This window comes from Rhinolophus sinicus, chromosome 18 (genome assembly GCF_057876585.1).
Source record: "Rhinolophus sinicus isolate RSI-liver-muscle chromosome 18, RSI-T2T, whole genome shotgun sequence".
Lineage (NCBI taxonomy): Eukaryota > Metazoa > Chordata > Mammalia > Chiroptera > Rhinolophidae > Rhinolophus > Rhinolophus sinicus.
In genome coordinates this window covers 78447693-78454618 of record NC_142518.1, presented here as the reverse complement: position 1 = coordinate 78454618, position 6926 = coordinate 78447693, and the positions used below count along the sequence as shown (strand labels likewise).

The 6926-nt window shown below is 40.5% G+C and overlaps 1 pseudogene; it reads left to right on the top strand.

Moving 5' to 3' along the window:
* Positions 1 to 2261: 2261 nt before the first annotated feature.
* LOC109438300 (eukaryotic translation initiation factor 3 subunit M pseudogene) lies at positions 2262 to 4865 on the top strand (annotated as a pseudogene).
* The last annotated feature ends 2061 nt before the right edge of the window (positions 4866 to 6926 follow it).

Genomic DNA, 6926 nt, shown 5'->3' with positions numbered 1-6926 from the left:
CTGGTACCCCTATAATGCAAATGTTGGTACACTTGATATTGTCCTGGAGGTCCCTTCAACCCTCCTCAATTTTTTGGGTTATTTTTTCTTTTTGCTGTTCTGGTTGGGTGTTTTTTGCTACCTTATTTTCTACATCGCTGGTTGGATCCTCTGCTTCATCTTACTACCGTTGATTCCCTGTAATATGTTCTTCATTTCCATTATTGCATCCTTTATTTCTGACTCGTTCTTTTTCATGTTTTCCATCTCAATTTTTATGCTTCCTATCTCTCTGTTGAAGTTCTCTCAGAGATCATTGAGTATCTTTTTAACCAGTGTTTGGAACTCTGTGCCTGATAGATTGCTTATCTCCATTTCATTTAGCTCTTTTTCTGCAGCTTTGTTCTATTCTTTTATTTGGGACATGTTTCTTTGTCTCCCCATCTTGGCTGCCTCCCTGTGTTTGTGCTATGTATTAGGTAGGGGTGCTATGTCTTCCAGACTTAGTAGAGTGGCCTTATGTAGTAGGTGTGCTGTGCAGTCAGTGGCACCATCTTTCTGGTCACCTGAGCCACACACTCCAAGTGTGTGTGCCCTCCTCTTGTAGTTGAGCCTTGGTTGATAATTGCACATAAATGGGAGGTACTGACCCTTGGGCTCACTGGTTGTGAGGACTGGCCTTGACTACAGTGGAAGAGTTCCTGTGCAGAGGCTGATCCTACAGAGCAGGATCTGCCTCAGCAGGACTCTCATGCTTGCCCAGTCTTCCCCTTGCATGTATTGTTCTTGGAGGTGGCTGGGTGATGCTCCAGCTCGTTTTGAAGCTGGCCACTGGGGATGCCAGTACCGGGACACCTTGGAAAAGATCCACTGTACGTCAAATTCATCTATAGCCTGTGCCCCACCTGGGGCCACCCAGCAGGAGCCACAAAGAAATCTGTGGATGGCTGCCACCTGTGCCATGCTGGGAGGTTCCTTAAGAGGCCAAGCCATGAACCAAGGCTGGCTGCTAGTAGTACCACACTTAGGGCTGCTCAGCCAGAGGTACAGGACACACTCAAACCAGATGCTCCTTGTCTGGGTTCCAAAAACCTTTGAGAGACCCTAGGAAAGTCTGCAGCATGAGCCAAGGCAGGCGGTTTGTATGAAAAAGCCACTGGAAGCAGTTTGGGTGTGTCTGTAAGTTGGGGGGGTGGGGTCTCAAATCACCAGGGCATGGCGAAAGAACAATGGAGATTCAGATATGGAGGCTGCCTGTGTCTGCATGTGGGGAAGGGAGAGGGCTCAACAAAGAAACAATGGCCTCCATCAGCTTCTTGTCCAGGAGAAAGCCACTTCTGCAACCCCCATCCCAAGCCAGACAACTCAGTTTCCCACCATATGTTCCTGCTGCCTTTCCAGCTTCTGTCCCAGTGTTGGAGCTCAGAGCAAGTGATTCTATTGGTGGGTAAGTCCGTGCACAGTCCCTTTAAGAGGCTTGCCTGGGAGTGCAGCCCCTCTCAGTCTCATGCAGACACAATTTCTGCTGTTTTCAAAGCCAGAAATTATGGGGACTTTTCTCCCCGGCACTTGAACCCTGGGTTGGGGTGTGGCTGGGATGTCTTACTCCTCTGGGAGGTTGGAGGGGGTAACCTATAGCTGAAATATCCCTCCCAATCTTTAATGGTCATGCACAGGTGTGGGACCAGCCTCTTCCGCATCTCTGCCCTTCTTACCAGATTTGAGGTGCCTTCTTCTGTGCATCCTTAGTTGAAGGGCTTCAGTTAAGATGTTAGGTGATTCTCAATGATGGTTATTCTGTAGATTAGTTGTAATTTTGATGTGGTTGTGAGAGAAGGTAAGCACAGAGTTTACCTACCATGCCGTCTTGGTATTGGATTCTGTATTTTTTAATTCTTTACATATTGGGAAGTTTCTTGCTCCTATCTTTCTTGGACTAAGTATACCCATATCGCCTTCAGTTACTTTATTCTTTGTTATATCATAAACATCTTTGTAGAAGCTCATCCAGGTGCTCATTTTTATCTGGACCCACTCATCTTAGAAGACCCTTTAATGGACCAATTTTTGTACTTCAGCAAGTACATTTTTAGATTCACCCCAATAGCTTTTCAACATATTTCTCCCTAACAGTGAATTTCAATATTGCATGTTAAATGAATAAAGTGTTTTGCTTTCAATATGTTATTATTTAAATGCTTCTATGATATTAAAAATATTTGTTGAAAAATTAATTTGCCCTCTTGTACAATCCCCCTTAATAAAACAATAAAAAATAATTAATTTGGACTTTTCCAGCAAACGTGGTTTTCCAGTGGAGGGTCCGCTGCTCCCTGGCCTTCACCGTGAGCGTCCTGGCCTTCATTGACATTAGTGAGGATGATCAGGCTACTGAGCTTCGAGCTTATCTGAAATTTAAAGCTAAAATTTCAGAGGAGAACTCAGAAGGTGTACTTTGTGTAGATTTAGCCCAAGTTATTAAAACCTGTGATGAATGTGTGAAAGAAGATGATAAAGATTTTGAAAGTGTGATGAACAACTTAGTATCCCTCCTATTGATCGTGGAACAGGATAAGCAAGAATCTCCGAATCAAAAGTTCAGGGAAATGGTAATATTTCATTCTTTATGGCTGTGTAATACTCCATTGTATAAATATACCATAGTTTCTTTATCCAGTCATTTATTGATGGGCATTTTGGTTGTTTCCATATGTTGGCTATTGTGAATAGCACTGCAATAAACATAGGGGTGCATATATTTTGGCATGGATGAACCTAGAGAATATTATACTAAGTGAAATAAGTCAGACAGAGAAAGATGAATACCATACGATCTCACTTATATGCGGAATCTAAAGAACAGAATAAATTAACAAACAACAGAAATAGACACAGAGATATAGGGGGAAAAAACTGAGGGTTGCTAAGTGGGAGGGCGCTGGGGATGGGGAAGAAGGTAAATGGATTAGAAAGTACAAATTATTAATCACAATATAACCATAGGGATATGAGACACAGTTTGGGGAATATAATCATTAATGTTGTAAAGATTTTGTAGGGGGTTAGATGGGCACTTGTCTTATTAGGGAGACCACTTCATGGACTATGTAGATATCTGACTACTGTGCTGTACACCTGAAGCTGAAGCTGAATAATATGGAATATCATATATATATATATATGGGATGTGGAGTACAGCATAGGGAATAGTTGTCAGTGGAATTGTAACATCTATATACAATATCAAAGGGGTAGTAGATTGGGAGAGGAGATTATCACTTTGTGAGGGGTGTAAATGTCTAACTATTACACCTGAAACTAATAAAAAAAAAAAAAAAAAAGAAAGGGCCAGGGAAAAGCTGGTCAAATTTTGGGAAGGTGAATACCCATCTCTGAGACAACAGTTAAAAAGCAACCTTTTCCATGTGTTGGATAAGAACACTACTGTAAGATATAAAATATATTTCAGGCTCATTAAAGTGGCAGCATCTTGTGGGGCCATCCAGTATATTCCAGCTGATCTGGATCTAGTTAGAAAATGGATTTATGACTAGAATCTCACCACTGGAAAAAAAATACACCCTTTCAAGGCTACTTTGTGAGGCACTTTTGGATTTTAAGAAAAGTGATGCTGCTTCAAAAGTAAAGGGTGAATTGCTAGGATGTTACATGGGGGACAATGCTTCCCAGGCTTGAGTTGATGCTCACAGGTGTATTGTAGGAGCGCTGAAAGATTCAAATGCATTTCTTTTAATTCATCTTCTTACTTTAAATCCTGTAAAGTTTCTGGAAGCTTATTCGTGATCTCTTAAACATTTTTGTGAGGGCTGAATTGGCATCAGATGTCAAGTTTTATCAGAATAATAAATATTTCATAGATTCACTAGGACTATTACATGAACGAAAGAGGGCAAAAATGAGACTACTTACTTTTATAGGAATGGCAGTGGAAAATAAGGAAATTTCTTTTGATACAATGCAACAAGAACTTCAGATTGGAGCTGACGATGTTAAAGCATTTGTTATTGGTACAGTGAAAACAAAAATGGTCTATTTAAAAATTGATCACACCCAGAAAAAAGTAGTTGTCAGTCATAGCACATATTGGACATTTGGAAAACAGCAATAGCAAAAACTGTATGACACACTTAATGGCTGGAAACAAAATTTGAATAAAATGACAGACAGCCTTTTGAGTGTTTCTGATACCTCATTTGTTATGCTATAAATATAGTTTTATTTTTTTCAGGAAAGATACTAAATCATACTAAAACATTATAACCCAAAATTTGACTATAGTCTGAACATTTGTTGTCTAAAATTAAAAAAAAAATAAAAGAAATCACAGTCTTCAGAGGGTACAAAGTAATAAATTACAAAGTGTCACTGTGTCTATCTTGTATAATACATAAGTTGTGTTCTGTAAGGAAGGGTTTTGAAGGTGCAACAAAAGATTTGATGATAGGATATATGGAGGAAAGACAATTTTAAGGGGAATTGGATGCTAACAGAAAACTTTGCAATGTGAGTAATCTTAAATGAAACACTTGTTGGGCAGAAACATAATAGTAATACAATTTCATCACATCAGAAAAAGTTGGGAAAGTGAGTACGTCTGTAAAACTTTAGATGTAACAGTCATTTTGCTTTGGTCAAAACCACAACAATATTTCAGTTCACCACTGAAAGCATTATTTAAATCTGTTGTCTATTTCAACATCTCTTCTGCTTTTCTTTATTTAGGTTGGTTGTTATTTTCTGAGTTAGGAACTTTTCAATTTTGTTTATTTCATTTGGTATCAGGCTCTGCCAGTCATCCTCACCAGTAAAATGCACAGCTAAATCAGTAGTAACTTTAATCGTGATTAAAGATACTTGAAAATGGCTTTGTGGTAGACTTTTTATTTCAGAGGCTTTGTTTTCACCTACGAAAGACCAAATTTGTTTTACTACTGAAATTATAACTCGCGTTCTAAACACTCATCAACAAAAGAGTTGAAAGAAAATCCTAGAGACGTCATCAAAATTGCGGCATGAGGCAAGCCTCTCGAAATCTCCCCTGGAATTTACAAAAAATTGAACAACTATAACTCCACAAAGGACTCCCTGCACAGCAGACAGACAGACGAAGAGGATAACTACTGAATTCACCTAAAGGTGGGCAAATTGCATGAGCAGGGGAGGAGGGAAGGGAGAAGTGTGGAGCTGAGGATGCGCGGGTGGAGGACAGAGCCCTAGCTAAGTGTTCTGAGCTCACTGCATCTCGGAACTACCGCAGCTGTGGGAGACAAAAGAACTCGGAGTGCTAGGGCTCCGCTTATGGCCTACAGGGCTGAGGGGGCAGCATATAACATGGCTGAATCCAACGCTCATAGCAGAGACCTCAGAGAAAAGACTGAGGGAAGAAGGCTGAAAATAGTGGTTTAAGCCCTCACTGCCCAGCAGAGAACAGAAGCCTTAGGCACTGAGACTAGCTGCTCCCTTCTTACCCTCCCAGACCTTGCCCTGCCCCACCAGACCAGTGCTACAAGTGGAAAAATAGCAGTGTCAGATAAAAAGAACAAAATATTTGCAGTTCTAAGAACTGTGGTCCACAGAAACAGATTCACAGCCCAACTAGTTCTGGCAAAGGGGAGGGAGCTAAGGAAGCAAGACTGGCTGTGTTCGTGGTCGCTGCCATTGCTCTGGGCCACTTATGACAACCAACCCTACCCCTGTCCCCACCTATCTGGGTGGATCCATGTAAGAGTAAACAGAACTGCTGAAACACACGGGCTCTGAATCTGTTGCACAAAGGACATTGGAACTCAAAAACTCTCTGCATCACCACACGGACGTGCCACCCTATGGCCCAGGCAAAATCTTCACAGAGGAGACGCCCGCCGTCCAGGGAATTCCCCCATTGTGTGAGAAGGAGGAATAGTGCAGAAAAAATGTAAGACTACAATGTGACAGAGAAAAAAAGGTTGCAGTCGGAAAGAAAGTAAAACATTCTACCAAGAAGTATGGAAAACAAAAGAAAAACCTCTTCCTATCAACCTGTGGCAAAAGCCACTCCTGTAGATGTGTAGGGAGAGAAATAATACATCAGCAATTGCCATGAATAACCAAGGCAACAAGATGCTCAGAAAGAAAGTGAAAAGGCTCCAGAAAAGGAAATTAAAGATATGGAAATATGTGACTTAGATGACAGAGCATTCAAGATTGCAGTTCTGAAAAAACTCAACGAGATGCAAGAAAACACAGATAGGCAGTTAAATGAACTCAGAAACACAATGAAAGAACAACATGAGCATTTTACGAAAGAGATTGAAATTTTAAAAAGAACCAAATAGAATTTCTAGAGATTAAGAACTCAATAGAAGAAATTAAGAATAAAATAGCCAGCGTAGGTAATAGAGTTCACCAGATGGAGGAAAAAATCAGTGATATCGAAGATAGAAACCTGGAAATGACACGGATGGAAGAAGAAAGAGACTTGAGACTTGAAAGCAATGAAGAACTCTACAAGAACTTTCTGACTCCATCAGAAAGAGCAACATAAGAATAATGGGCATACCAGAAGGAGAAGGGAACAGAGAATATATTCAAACAAATTGTCGATGAGAACTTCCCAAACTTGTGGACAGAACTGGATCCTCGAATCCAAGAAGCAAATAGAACACCTAGTTACCTCAATCCCAACGGACCTTCTCCAAAGCACATTGTATTGAAGCTGTTTAAAATCAACGACAAAGAAAGAATCCTCAAGGCAGCCAGGGAAAAGAAGACGGTAACTTACAAAGGAAAGCCCATTAGATTATCATCAGATTTTTCAGCAGAAACTCTACAAGCCAGGAAGAGTGGAACCAAATATTGAAACTATTGAAAGAGAGAAATCATGAGCCAAGAATAATATATACAGCAAAGATATCCTTTAGATATGAAGGAGGAATAAAGACCTTTCC